The 16,436-nt window shown below is 25.7% G+C and overlaps 1 long non-coding RNA gene across 1 annotated transcript in view; it reads right to left on the bottom strand.

The window, feature by feature from the left end:
- The window catches only part of LOC129960992 (uncharacterized), a 74,400-nt gene extending 58,300 nt beyond the window's left edge, over positions 1-16,100 (bottom strand). Inside the window, exons 1-2 of the long non-coding RNA XR_008783739.1 lie at positions 16,000-16,100; positions 13,334-13,418 (exon numbers count right to left, since the gene is read on the bottom strand). This is a non-coding gene — a long non-coding RNA (uncharacterized LOC129960992). The remainder of the gene's footprint in view (positions 1-13,333; positions 13,419-15,999) is intronic.
- Positions 16,101-16,436: the final 336 nt, after the last annotated feature.

The following is a 16,436-nucleotide window of genomic DNA, read 5'->3' as shown; positions in this document are numbered from 1 at the left end:
ATTTTCTTTGTTGATAGTTGCAGAAAATATATTGGTTTAGATAAAAACTGAAGGGACTTGAAAAATCTTTAAGATCATAAATAAAATGTTAATATCTAATCTATATTTGGAGAAAAACTCGGACTTTCCGAAATTCTTTTTTATGTTAGGGACTATTGATTCAATTTTTATATTTGAGATAAACAATATTTTCTAAATGAGATTACCAGGCGTCTTATACAAATAAAAAAGCGATATATCGTGAGCGTTAAACTATATCATGTAATGATATAAAATGTTTTGTTTATTGCTATAAAAGGTTATTTTCCCCCATAACATTTATAAGCAGATATGAATCCTATCATGAATTCTAAACTAAAATAGTTTCCAAGGAAATTCATTATAACATGAATAAAGGGACAATTTTTAGTGTGTTTATTTTCTGGACCATTATTTCATATTAGCTATTTTTGGTTAAGGCTCAGAAGAAAAATGATTCATTTATTTAAAGTAAAAACGATTTTAATTAAAAATTTTCCAGATTACATTTGAAAAAATAAATTTAGATGGAAAAAAAAAAGACTTAAGATCATATGACAAGACTTAAGATCATATGACAAAGTATTGATTTATAAGCTTACATATTATTGTACATATGAGGTGCTGATATGATACTTTTGATGACGTGGTCCTGAATTATCAATAGTAAATTTTAAAAATTAAAATTATGTTTTCAGTAAACTAAAAAAAAGTGATAATCACAAAAAATGATTTTATGGACAATTTTAATAAAATTAAAAATTAAGAGTTTTATCATTTCCCGTTTTATGGATTCATCTGCATTGGAAAGTCCAAAATACTGAGATATTTCATATAACAAGCAAGTGCTTGAACTCAAATAGAAGTTTCATTTTATTTAAAAAAAATAAAAACCAGAAAAAAGTAATCTCAGAATAATCTATTTTTAACTTCATTGTCAAAGTAATCTTGTTTTAAATTTTTTTACGTCTTTAAAGTTATTCTTCCATTCTGAAACTTCAACAAAACAGAAATATTTTTTATTTCATTTTAATGTCACTAGCACCTACTCAGTGCTTGATATTAATTAAAACGTTCTGCACACCAATATTATCACAAATTCTTGAAATCTTTTGAACTGAGACGATGCATAATGCATAAAAAAATCTAATACTTCATAAACCTGACAAAAAAAACTATATATTTTTCGAAAGGAATAAAATTTATTTTCAATATAGGCATATACAATAACTAAACACTCAAACGAAAATATTACCAAATTTAGAAATTGGAAAGTTCGTGCTTTAAAGGCAAAATACATGTTTGAAAAAAAAATGAACTTTATTGTCAAAGATTTTATAACTATTTTCTTTTTCTATGGAATAAATTTAATGTATCCAGGAGTTTTAGAAAAACAGAACCAAGAAATTGCTTTACATTTTCTCAGTTGGTTCAACATTTTCAGCTCAGTGTAATATTAGTAAATTATATGCCATCATAATAAAAGAATATATTCAAAAAAATTGAAGTCACAAAATTTAGAAAGATAAAGCATTAAAAATATGAGTATCATCTATCTTTCAGCCCCTAGCTCACTCGAAATTCGATAGGAATTTTTATGACACAATGGAATAAAATTCGTATAATTACATCATTAATATTAATCATTGCATCATTAATATTAATTACATCATTATTAATATTAAATAATATTAAAATTACATCATTATTAATATTCAATAATATTAAAATTACATCATTTATATTAATCATTGCATCATTAATATTAATTACATCATTATTAATATTAAATAATATTAAAGTTACATCATTTATATTAATCATTGAGTATAAGATAGAAATCAGGGATAAACGTAATCACAAGTATTCAACAAATTCTCACAGGAATTTAAAATATTAAAGATTCATATATAGTCCAAAATTTTAATAATAAAATAATTGCAAATGCTTTTCAATTTTAACTAACAAATATTTTCAATTTTAGAATAGCTCTAGTAATTTATTCGTAATGGTATCTAAATTATTTTTCGAAGTAAAAACATATTCCACAAATTATTATTTTAATCAAATATAAATTATTAAAAATCAACTTAATTAATAATACGACATTAAGCAGTTTTTGGATATTATAAACAACCAATTTCACAACCATTTTCCAGCAAAATGGCTTTAATAAAGGATGAAGATACATTCAATGAAACACTATAAGCACTGCATAGTCCATTTTCCCCCGTAATCACATGCTTTTCAAAATCATTTCTATTAAAAATGTCCATAATCTACAAAAATATTACAGGAAATTTAAACAAAGAAGAACTGAATAAAGGTGCAAAAGGTAAAGAATGTCTTTAAAGAAATGTTGTTCGAGTTGACGCCAAATCAGCTTTAATCGCAGTAATTTTTTAAAGTGATAAATTCCTTTGCGAAGATAAATACTTTTTTACTCTTCAAGATAAAAACAATAACGTTTCGACGCTTGCTGTCAACTTTAAAAAAAATTCTTTTTAAATAATTTTTTTTAAAAATCATGTATTATTGCTACTGATTACATAAATTTTTATTTCTGCGTGGATATCTAGAATTAAATACAAATCAAGTAATTAGTTGCTGATTTGAATTATTTTTAGATTTCCAGTTCATTTTTATTGTTGAATTCTGCTAAAAATCTTCTCCCACGATTTATCAATTAGTTGTATATATATATATATATATATATATATATATATATATATATATATATATATATATATATATATATATATATATATATATATATATATATATATATATATATATATATATATATATGCCTGATATCCAAACTTAAGTCATCATAAATATAGATTTTCATTAAACTTTTCAGGAACTCTATAAAACTAATAAGAATTTCAAATTTCGATTGAAATTCACATGAGAATTTATTCAAATTCTGAGAATAAAATTCCTTTAATCCATTTTAAGGAATTTAGTTTAACAGATTCATATATAAATGCTTCTTTCCTTACATGTATCTGAAATGTTAAATGAAAATAAATATAGTAACCTAATGTAACTTAATAAATAATCTCAATACACTGATGCAAATTTTCAATTCTTAAAAAATGAAAATGAATTTTTTTTTTATTAATTCATACTTCGATTTATTTTTATTCTAATATCCTTACATATTTTTTTATTTTTATTCGTTTACACTGTTGATACACATTGTCTACTTTATTGAAAAATTTTATATCTAAAATTTTGTCTTACATATGAAAGTCAAGGATGATACCTGCTTAATGCTGCTTCAAAATAAATTTATATATTTTTTCAAAATGTCTTATAGCTCATTAATAACTCGAGAAAATGTCCATAACACATACTTAATAAACAAAAAGTTATAAATTAACTTCGAGAATCCATTAAAATCTGTAATTGAACTCCAGTTAATATGTATATACAATTTTTTATTATTACTTTTTTGTTTATGGGATAAAAATCCAAAAATTGGAAAGTAATTTTGTATGTAATAATTCGTTATTTTGTAGATATTTATTGGCTATGAAACTCATACTGTAAAAAAGTAAAAAATATACTTTATTTTAACAAAAGTATTTTTCATCTGGTTTAAGCATCAATCTGATACTATATTTATTTTTTATTTTTCATTTCTTTCCATATAAAATGATTTCTGCTTGAATTTTTGTAAATTATCTATAAATTTGAAAGTAAATTCATTCGATTTTAAGCTTGACAAAAGTTATTTGTATAAATATAAAATTGCTTTAAAATATTACATTCTAGCTTCCTTTTGCGAATGTAACTATAGTACGTTTCAGTACGCCTCTTTTTAAGCCAAAATGTTCTTATTTTGTTTATTTTCGTTCAGAAAATTAAACTAACAGCCGAATATACAATTTTAAAAAGTGTTTATTTAAAAATTCTCCCACAGAATTTACAAAAAAGACATTTTATATTTTTTGAAAATTTTTCAGTAAGAAATAATTTAAGGATATTTTCATGAAGATTTCAGAATTGAATTTTTAGTGTTATATTTTTAAAATTATAATTTTTATTAATATTCGGAATAATACTTTAACAATTTTTTTTCACCAAGTCCAGTTTTCAATTTAAATGAATTCACTAATACATTAAATATGCAGTCAAGATTCAGTTCAAATGTTTCATAAATCATGGGAATTTGGAATTTATTTATACAAAAATCATTTTTAAAAAATCAGAAATTGTCAATCAATTTTTCTACTAGACGTATTTAAAGTAATTAGCCAGTCGAGAATTTGTTGTAACTTATAATTCAAGTGTATCACAACTTGAATGCTAATGCCCCAACAGATAGTTTCAGGTTATCAAGAATAGTTATATGTCAAAGCAAAAACTAATTTAAGTAGAAGAATTTTCTCCTCTGTTCCTGATTTAAATACGCAGGAATCCATTCATTTATTTATCTTTTATTTATCCTTTTTTAGTTACTTCAAAATAAAACCATGGAAATTAAAATAATTTAATTAATCTCTGTTTATATAATACCATCCACAACTATTTTTAATAATGCAATTATTTCTATTAAAATAAACTATAAATGACATAAATTTTATGCTAGAAAACCTTTTCAAATAAAATGAACTCCTTTTGTTGTTGGGGTTTTTGCAAACCTTCCAAAATATATCAATTTAAAAGCATTTTTTTTTAAAGAAGAAACTAAATTTGTATACAATCAATATTTCAAAAGAAACTTTGGAATGTAAATCACAAGCTAATGTCAGTTGATGTGACTCGGTTCCCATTATATCTCAGCAAGAATGAATTAAAAATACCAAAATTTTCTCTCCGAAAAACTCCATGTTGATATTAAAATCCATCCTATTTATTTATCAGGCTCTTATTACATAAATTAGAAAAGATCCAAATACCAAAACCTTCCTCCAAGGGTAGACGAATTTCATTATGATAATGAGCTCATTACACCAGGATCACATTGATCTAAAATTCCTGTTTTCCCTACTACTTGGTATTAAGAAAACGTATAAAAAGTCGAGACAAGCTTTCGGCCTGCAGGGAGGCATCGGGATTTGAGCTCGGAGCAAGTTTTCAGATGAAGAGTCTAATCTCCGCTACTGCACGCATCACTTACCGCGAAACCGTCTCTTAGTGGTATAGGAGGAAGCTCCAATTTTTAATTAAATCGTGAGCTTGAAAGGAGATCAGGGGAAAGATGAGCCTTCCTTTAATTTTACTTTGAAACGATCCGATACAGAATTAATTGCACTGACCATCACAACGAAGGAATCAATTTTGTTGTTAAGTTTTTCCAGGGAAATTCGAGCAAGCATGACGATGAAATTTAACTAAAGAGTTTCTGAAAAGATTAACGCAGATAGTTAAGCCAGGGACTACTTGGATAGAAAATGCATCTAATAAATAATGTATCAGAAGATTTGGTGAAAAGAATGAAAAAGTTTACGTTTCCTAGGCGCTGTAAGACAGTTACGATCTTTTTCTAAAACGATAATTATTGATCGCAGGTTATTGAACCTATTGCTTTAAACAATGCAGCAGAAACATAAGTTTGGAAACATTTTATACATAAATGAAAAAATATTCCTAAATGATAATGGTATTTCATTAAATCCTTAAATTCATGAAAAGGAATCAGTGATTTGGTTATAATTTTTACTGACTTTAGTTCCTTTCTGATTCTTTGTAAACTTTTATTGACACACTTTAAAATTTTACTGAACTAAATTTATTATAGATAAAATTATTACAATTATGATAGGAATCTTTCTTAATGGAATGGTCCCTATAAATAACGCGAGTCAAGTTTCGATAGAAAGATCACAGTTTAGCTTCTGAAAGTAAAAATTTTACTTTCAGAATAATGGACGGAATTCACAATGTTTAATATTAAAATTATTTTATACCAGAAAGTAACTGCTACACGCAATCATTTAATTCAAAATTTGATTAAAGAAATCTGATTCTTTGTAGAAACAAAATTTGTGTAAAATTAGCTCTTAATACTGGATTAGAATACTGTTTTAGGCATTGACTATACCGGTGTAAACTATCATTATTTCGACTTTAAAATCTCTTTCTGTACACCAATTTAATATCTATTTTTAATCATTGTATTTTTCATCTTCCAAGCGTCATGTGAAAAAGAACGCTTACTTCGTAAATTCTTTTATTCGTTAGTTTACTGTCCTTATGTTTGTTTGCTGTCAATGACAAACAAATTGTTCTATAAATAGGTGATAAGCATTAGTTCTAACCAATTATAAATATTAATATAACAATAAAAAATACCTCATAAAAAGTGTAGAACGCGTTCACTTTATTTTGCTCATTTCATAATGAGAAAAAAATTAACAGGTGGGAGTGCATGAAGTAAAATCGTTAAATTTTGCAATTAAGTTTTTCGAAATTCTAATAATTTAACTTTTACTAATTCTAGAGAATAAGTAAAGTGAATCGTGAATCAAAAGTCTCCAATAGTGTTTTGGAAAAATCCAAAAGTTTGATATTTTTTATTTAAAAGGAAAAAAGAATACATAAAACGTAGAATTGGATTTTTTTTTCGAGATATGCACCATTTTAGAATTTATGGGAAATTTTGTGTTGCTGATTAATTGAATTTACTTGAAGTTACAATCACATAACAAAAGCAATTGCCCTTAATATCTATAATTTAACCGTATGTTGCCTTCGACCTGCAATAAGACGGGACATTGATTCAAAAATTAAATTGATGTGACTTACTTGACGTGTGTCACGTGAGAAAGGAAGTATTTCGATACAGTTATAGTCTTTTTTTTAAGCATAAATTATTGATCGCAGGTAGTTGAATCTATTGCTTTAAATAATACAGCAGAAACATAAATTTGGAAATATTTTATACATAAATGAAAAACTATCCCTAAATGATAATGGTATTTAATTAAACCCTTAAATTCAAGAAAAGAAATAAGTTTTTAGTGAATCGGTTACAATTTTTAATGACTTTAGTTTCTTTCTGATTCACCGTAAACCCTTTCCATTCTCCGTTCATACTTTTTCAAAATTTGCTAGCTAAAAAATTATTCAAAGCTTATAGGAGAACAAAACTATTCATTTTTGGTGTCTATGGATTTGTTAGGCCTGAAAATTTAGCTTTGTTCTGAAGCCTTCAATAAAAAAAAATGAGTTATTTTTATTTTGAAAATTTGTTTATATTTAAATATTTAATCTATATTAAAGTACATCAATAGGGTTTTGTGCTACCTGAAAAATGAAAAAAAAAATGTCGTTCCTGTGAATAAAAACAATAGAACTACTGACATTGATTACTATTTTTAAAAGTCATTATTTCAAATCAACTACTACTGGCTTAGTTAAACTACAATTCCTTATCACAAATATGTATTTTCTAGCGCTAAATCTGTGTATTTCAATCAAAATACTTAATTAGAGTTTTGACTACCAATGACACCAACTGCTTTTGGCTTTTTATTTAATGTAATTTAAAGTATTTATATATTGGGAAAGTACTTGAAAAAACTTAAGTTATGAAATACAATGAATGTCTATTCTAATCGAGGCCCAATATGTAATTTCTAAGCTTAAAATTAGGAATAAACTTTCAATTAAAAATAAAATGGAATGATAAAATAAATGTCACAAAGAATTATATTTTAAATTGCTTGAGTCAATAAATGTATGTCTCAAATCATTGCATAGTCTTTATTTTTATACAATCTCCCAATTTTATTGTTCATAATTAAAAAAATATATTTCTGATCATCCTAGTATTGTAAACAAAAAATAATTTCCACTCTTCTGTGATTAAAGATAAATTATGAGAATTACATACTAAAACTGTAAGCTTCCAACTAACGCTTCTTCGAGGCGACCTTTGATTGACTTAAAATAATGAAACTCAAAGTTTCATAACACATTTAATCTTATTAACAGAACAGTGGAATTTTTTTGTTAAAAATGTTACGAATAATTTTCTTAATATGATTAATAGGTTGGGAGAATTGTATAAAATTTTTATTATCAATTTTTTTTAAAAATACATTCATTGATTCCAGCAAAATAAAATATAAGTCATTTAAAGCATTTTTGTATATTTTGTATTGATTGCTTATACCTATATTTAAAGGTTTAAAAATTAGCTATTTGACTGAAAATTAACTTATATAATGTTTAAATGACTGAATAAAATGAATTAATGAACTTTTTTGTGAAACTGATGATTCTTATATGATAGTACCTAATGAATATATCAGGCATATAATTCTCAAATATAATCATTGAGGAAGAATCCAATAAGACTTTTTCTGTCTGCCCTATAAAGTTCCTATGAATCTTTGAAAGTTTTCATCAATCAGCTATTTATATGCTATGAAATTATTTTACCATTATTTGCGGATTATTAAGGCCACTACATCCTGTTCCCATCTATGCCACAAAATTTAAACTGAAGCTTTAGTGACATCATTTACCGATTTCCGAGATCAATTAAATCTTTGATTTCCCACATTAATAAATAAAATTGCTAATTTTCAGGACCAAGGAAAAATTAATTTAACTAGTTTTATCTCGTTCATTGAGATTTTTAATACAAGACTCATAATTCAGTCTTACCTATTTTATCAAAAAAAAAATTGTTAAAATTAGACTTCGGGACGTTCGTGAAACCAGAAATAATTGCATATACTAGATGCGTTACTCGATTAATAGTAACAATTACAATAATCAATTTTCTTTGTGCATTTAAACAACGAAAAAAAAAGAGTTTTATGCATTTGTTTACCTTTTTTTGTATTTTATAGAAATAAAACTATAATTACATCTTTAACAGCTTTGAAATTTGGTACCCTGAATACAATCGTTCAAACTTGAAACAACGATGAAGTCATGTTTTGTAATCTGATCTAAGGAATGTTTAATTAATCTTGCAAAAATGCTTATCAACAAAGCGTCTAATCTTTTTTAAACGAATCCAAGAATTTTTAAAAAAAATCGTATTTATAACTTACCTAATGCATGTTACATTTTTTTAAACTGTCAATATATTTTTGTTACTTATAATTTTGATTGATTCAGATAACTTCAGTCCTGTAAGGAAATATGATTCGTTGATACACTGGAGTAGATTAACATATTCCCTAGTTTTTTAAGTTTTATTCGTCAATTTCTACCTGAGTGTTTTAGGATACCAATTGGAATTTTTTTCTCAAGATATCGTAGTAGAAATTAGCGGTTCTCAATTTAAAGAGAGTAAAACATAGGTTAGATATATAAATTGATACGTGAAATATTTTGATACAATAGAAACTACATTGCATTTTTTTTATTTATTTAAAGAATATTTTATAGAGAAAAATTTATTGGGGGGGGAGAGAACTTCAGCATTTAAAAAAATGCACAACTCTGAAATAGCTAATTAGCAAAATTGCCAAGAAGCCCATGAAGCTTTTTAGTACATTTCAATTGATTTAGTATAAAATGTATTTTCAGTATTATAAATTTGTTTCCGAAAGCTTGTTATTTTACCGAAAATGCGGATTCATAAAATTCTTGGAATTAATACAAAATTGTTTAGTTGTTTTCTCTGCCTTCTACTTTCTATCGGCTTTCTTCCAACTTTCTTAGCATGTAATAGGCTACTAGTTAGCTTTTCTATTTTTTTTACGTACTTATGTGATATAAATTCATTTCTTAATATATTTTACATCAAAAAATTCAAAAATCGCAGGTTAAATACGTTCTATTACTGTATGATTAACCTGATGGTGATAGGTATTAATTCAAAATGTTTGATGTAGGAAAATAAAGGTTTGAAAAGGAAAACATGCAGCATTTTTATCTTTTAGACGAATATTTCCTTGAGATGCTGTTTTAAATCGTTAGCCTATAGTGGATTTATATTTTGAATAATGTTTCCTAAGAGACAAAAGAGCTTTGTTAAATTGAGATAATCAGCAAGTAAGAGCAAATTGCTTTTATCGATTCGGGTTTTCGCTGGAGTAGTAGGAAGTTATTGATTATCAGCTACTTTTAATAGTATTGGATATAGAGCAACGCTGCTGTCTATAATTATCTGCAATTATCAGCACAATTTTAACTACTTGATTAAAAAAACACTCTTAAAAGGTTTCGTAACAAATAAAATTGCAGTATTTTATTATTTTCTATCCTAAATTTTTTAAAGACCATTTTACCGTCTTAAAAAATTATGTTGTAAGTACTGTGTCTCCTCATAAAATAGAGAAACCAAACCCTAATCAAAAGAAATTTCACCGAAATCTTTCTTTCTCATTTTTTATACCTTTTGTGAGTAAAAGAAAAAAGTGGAAAATACAAATATTAGAAAACATTTGATTCAAAAATTTTTAGTGAAAATTTTAAGAAGGCCTGATTAAATTGACCGCTTTAAATATAAATTCGATAATTTTTAAAAAAATAAATAACATTGATAATACGAGGCAAATTATTAGTTCTGATAAAAAAAAGTTAATTAACTTCGCTTGCTGAATGATACTGTAATTTAATAATGTTAATAGTTAAACATTATTTAAAGAGAAAAGTAAATGAGCTTACTCTACTCTGCAACATGTTTTTGCAACCATTTCATAAAGTTTCTATGCGAAACTTTTTGGAAATTATTTTATTGAGGATACTACAAATTTTCAAAAAAAAATTGATTTGCAGCAAACAAGATTATTTTTATAATTAATTATCAGCCCTGATTCTATCCATACCTTTTGCCATGTAAATATAAGTTAACTGATAGTGCAGATTTAATTGAAGTCTAAAGTTTATCCGTAAGAGGCGGACGTAAATTTCTAGCTAATGAATGGATAGATTTACGTGAAACCTCATAGGTCGCTCAATTTTTTCCCTCTACCTGGGGAAAATAATCAAATTTGGAGGACAATTCCATTCATAGCATTGAATTGATCTCTTACTCAGTCATTATCTACTGTCCTTTACAGGCCTAGTGTAAGACGATGGAAATTAATTGATTTCTAAAGCAATCTACTGCGACCAGATGAGCACTGAGAAATGGGAGAATCCATGCATGACAATTTACTAGTTCAATTGAAACTAGTTACGTTATAGTCATATATCAACTAGTATAAGGGCCAGCTGTGAGCAAAGATGATGTTGTCGCAGAATAGAATTGGATTTCAAAATCCATGAAAACAGATACCGGCATTCTTAACTTAATAGAGAATATAGACTTTTGGGTAAAAGACAGGCATTGCATCATTTGATTCAATGTACTTACTTCCTTCCATAAATTCCTCTCTAGAATCTTACTAGTAAATAAATTATACACATTGTCCTGAATCATTTTCAATTGAATTAAATACATTATTGAAAAAAACACTATTTATATTTTGAAAAACTCTTTATATACTGCCGTCTATGGATATTGTTAAAGTTGTAAATACTGTTAATTTAGTTCTTGTTAAATCTAGAGACTAAGGCAGAATTCAGTCTAGTATGACACTTGTTATTATGGTTTAATAACAAGTTATAACGGTTATTTAACCCGTTTTAATAAACGTATTCATAGAAAGGAATTTTGAAACCTATTCTCCAAAATCAAAAGTAATCCAGTCTTGTGAAAGAAAAGAAAATATCGCATGAATATTAAAAGTCATAAAGTTTTAATATATTAAAACAATTAATATGTAATAACCCTTGAATATTTCTCTATAAATATCAGAAATGTTACAATTTTTATTTATAAGTTTCCTAGGTGTCATTGGATAAAATTGCATCATTCATAACGGCAACTAACCAAATTTTTTTCTTTATTAATCATTGTTAAATATTTGAAGATATGAGAGAATGCATCCACATTATAGCCATACATGTTTGAAATAATAAATTAAAGTCTTTTCATTAATTATTACGAAAATTCACTAATGGTGAAGGAGAAGATCTCAAAATTTTATTGTTTGTGTTAAATAACTGAAAAATAAAATTTGACGTTTAATAACCAAGATGAGCTTGCATGCATAAATTTTTAATTTAAATAAGTATGAATTAACTATTTAAAATTTCAATTTACTAATGACTTTATAATTTGAAATTTCAAATGACTTACTAGTTTTTAAAAGCAATTAAGAATATATAGGATGCCACGTGAAATAGCAATTTCACCGAAAAAACATTTGGAATCGCATTATTAGTAGTGCAATATTATATAAACAATCATATGGTGCTCTAAATAATTTTATTTGTGTTTATTTCTGTATAAAAAGTGAGAATATTTTAGAAATCTTTTTCAATCTTATTATTTTCATAACAGCCGAAATATCACATCTAAATGTTTGTATTTGTAATATTTTCATATTCCTAACTTTGACATGAGAAAAATCAATGAAAAAATTTGCTTTAAGATATTCGAAGAAATTTATCATCATCTTCACTGTTCTAAATTAATCTGTGGCAGAAATCAAATTTTAGAGAAGATAAATATACAATTTTCGTTAACGTGCTTCTTTTTACAGATATTTTTTTTCTTACAATTTCATACAAAAGTACTTTTCATAAATAACCAAAAGACATTAGAATATTTTTCATGGGATGAAATTAAAAGATATTGAAAAGTAGAAGATAGTGGCATATATTTTACAGCTTAATATTTTAATTACTCTTACTAAAATATGAATTTAGTAGCAAAGTAAAGGTAAATAAATTTTTGAACCATTTTGAAAGAACAGTTCTAAAATTTAAATGGTTTCGTATTTGTTTCAGATAGAATGAGATAGAAGAGGGTGAGCAATAACTACAAGGAAATAGCTTGTACAGATTTTTTTTCGTTCTGAATTTTAAGATCAATTCCAATTGAAAAATCAAGAATTTCCTCATTAATTCAGTCGTTGGACTAAAATACTAAAGAATCGATTACCTGAAAATATAATTAATTATTCAATGAATAAATTTTGGTTTTTAGATTATCATATTAAGGAAATGTGCACTGATGAGAAATGGAAGAATTATTCAATGTTTATACTTTTAATACTATAAAACAAAATTATTCAATATTTTACGGACAAACTCTTTTATGCACATTTTACGATGAAATAAGATCAAAGGGAATGGGGCTTGTACATATTTGAAATGGAATTTGAAATATTACACTTCATGCCTACTTTATGAATTCTTTTCATTTTCATTTGATTAGCATAAATCATTATATAGCTTGAAAATAATTAATTACTGCATAACATTTTTATAAGTCTTCCAGCTTAAATAATCTAAGTACTAAGCAAAAGATATTTGAAAGAAGAAGTTGTAAATTGTGGCTTACCTGTTAAAACAGTTCTTCATTTCTGTTTTTATGCCGTTTATTTTATCAACGAAGGCTAATTTTTTTTATCATAAATGAGAGATTTCTGAAAGAAGAAATAGTAAAAATAAGGAATATATAATATAGACAAATGTTACAGAATCATGAACTAATTTTAATTACAGTAATTAAACTTTAATTTCATAATTGCTTAATGCCTATGAAGATGATATAAATGAAGAATTTTTCGTCATCAAAAGCTTTAGAAAAAACTCTAAGTTCTTCGAGAAAGAAATATATAAATTTCAACAATTGTAATTTTACTTCGGAATTATGAAATTCAAAATTTTGTTAGAATATATTTTAATATTTATTTCGGCTTAGTAACAAATCCAAAAGTTTGCATCTATTTTACCAATAGCATTCATTTACAGATTATTTCTTTACCTTTAACGTTAGTTGAAAATGAAAGAATTGCAATCAAAATCAGATAAAAAAATTATATGAAACTCAATTTATCAAAACAAATTTGTGTGAATAAGGCAGTACTAGTCTTACTTTTTACAAATTTTGTAAGTATCTTTACTATCAAGGCAAATTTTGTAAGTAAGTACTATCAAGGCAAAATATTTATTAAATTTCTCTATGATTTATTTAAACTAATATAAATTGACAGAATAGTTGAATGAAATAGTTCAATGCTTTAAAACAAAAAAGTAATAGTAAGCAAAACAGTTCTGTGTATGTAGCATATTTTTAAATTTGTACATGTAATCTGTTTACTCAATTACCAAAAGGAGTTCCAAATCCAAAGCAAAAAAGGAATTCAAGTTTGTAACACTTTCGATTTTTTTATTATCACGAATTTGACTTGCAAGATATGTTTAAAAAATGCCATATCGTATATTAGATGTCTTAAGCAAAATGAAGAACAAACAATTAATAAATTTATCAAAAAATTATAAGAGCGAAAAATAGATTTTATTCATTCTTTTTCCATATAAGTATATTTTTGCTTTTGAAACTATACACATGGTAACTAACTGAAAACACTAATACCCCTTAATTAAATGATAAATGGTATCGAAAATAATAGTAAAAAACATTTTTTTAAAGTTATGAAACAAAATTTTAAGGATTAAGCTTGCAAAAAGTAATTTTTCGTTTGTAAAATGTAGTAACTTCTTTTCCCTGTAATTAATATATAAAATGTTGTTAAACTTTTGCATTTGAATTTGAAAAGTAAAAGATGAAATTTGCAAGAAAAATGTCATTTGCATATGTAAATGTCTTCAGCTTTATTCAAAATTTTAGAAAACACAAAACTTCAGAAATGTATTTGCTTCATATTTAGAGACCACTTCAGTTTTCTTTGTTCAGTATTCACATTTTTCAGAGTAATAAAACTTATTTACACTCTTTTTAGCCTTTCTATTTACTTATTTCCTTTAAATTACTAGGAATAAATTGCATATCATGTCAGAAATCATGAAGTTCTAGCCAATAATAATAGTTTCGCTGAATGCATAATTGGAGATTTTAAAACACTGTAATTTGATAGTTTGCAAAATATTCATCGTTAATAAAGTAATAAAACAATTTTTAACTGCTTGACTTATACTAATACTTTGATTTGCAAAATTGTTAAATCAGATGTTTATATTCATGTTTAAAGAGATGTTTTACTATATCAAATACTATCTGAAAACATTTATACTAAAACATAAGATGAATATGTCGAATAACATTAAAAATCAGTGCCTGTTTTGTCGATATTTCTTATGTAAGAAAGTATTGTAAATTATATTTTAGAATAATGAGGAAAAAAAAAAGAAGAATAAATTTATGATTTCATTCTGGATTCCTTAAGCAAAATGTAAGTTAATATTATTCTTAAAGAAAAATATTTTCAGAACATAAAATAGGTACTTTTTTGTGTGAATTAAAGCATATACTTCTCAAGATTTGTATTATTTATCAGATAAGTTCAGAATTGTCATTTGAGCAGTATTAATGTTAGTTCTCACAAGAACAATGAGACTCCATTATAGCAATAAATCATTTCAAAATTCTTTTTCCATTGATACCAAAAACATCTTTAAAAAATTCTTTAAAATATTGAATATTGACTGCTTTACTTTAAAATGTAATTTGTTATAGAAAATTAAAATACGCCTTAAAAGTGATTTTAAGGAATCAAAATAATTCTTTGATCAAACAGAACTATAAGTTACAAGTTCACACATGCCATTTTCTTATAAGGCAGAAAATGAAGAATAAGTAAAATATGATGTTATTTATCTAAACTTTCACATTATTATTTTTATTTTTATGCCTAATTAATTAGATCTTTCTAAGTTCAGAATATTATCTTTGTTGTAAACTAATATTTCTAGTATGCATATATCCATAAAAAACAGAAGATTGCATCATTTAAAATATACGTTGCTAGAGCTGCATTCAATAACGCATATCAAGTATATGCTTTCAAAAATGTTAAAAATAATTGTGACAGATTAGTAAATAGAATAACAAAAGTTTGTATTTTTGATTTAGTATTAAAAACATTATACCAAGTGAATCACTAATTATCAATAACCAAGATAATTTGAGCAAAACACTGATCGAATTTATTTTTTTCTTTTTCCCATATCCGAAAATTTTGAGACTGTGTGAATGCTTCTTACCTTTTCAGAGCAGAATCTTGTAAACAGCAAGCTTGTAAGACAGAACTAGTAGTATATGCATTACCCAACGCGAGCTCGTAATATTAAATCTGGAAGGTTCCGAGGTATCGTTAGACAGTCCGGCCCACCGGACTCTCGCCCTATCGTCCGACAGTCCTGCCCATACCTTGTTGAGATGTACGGCTCTTAGATACGCCACTCGTCTTACGCCTCGAGCTGGGCAAGGGTCGTTTTGCGTCCCCAAAAGGTTCACAATAGGACTGAGTAGCCTTATATACTTTAGATCAAAATAGTTCCAGTCAGTTAGTTGAAGGCAAATTCTTAACTCAAAAAGCGTATGCTTTTGCTTCTACACAGTTATGAATTGTTTTAGATATTATTTTTTAAATAACTATTTTAAAAAGATACCCAAGGCAGGAAAGTAAGAATAATTCGTT

Source organism: Argiope bruennichi, chromosome X2, assembly GCF_947563725.1.
Source record: "Argiope bruennichi chromosome X2, qqArgBrue1.1, whole genome shotgun sequence".
NCBI classification, from domain to species: domain Eukaryota; kingdom Metazoa; phylum Arthropoda; class Arachnida; order Araneae; family Araneidae; genus Argiope; species Argiope bruennichi.
Note: the sequence above shows the minus strand (reverse complement) of the source record. Positions and strands in the feature narration are given on the sequence as shown.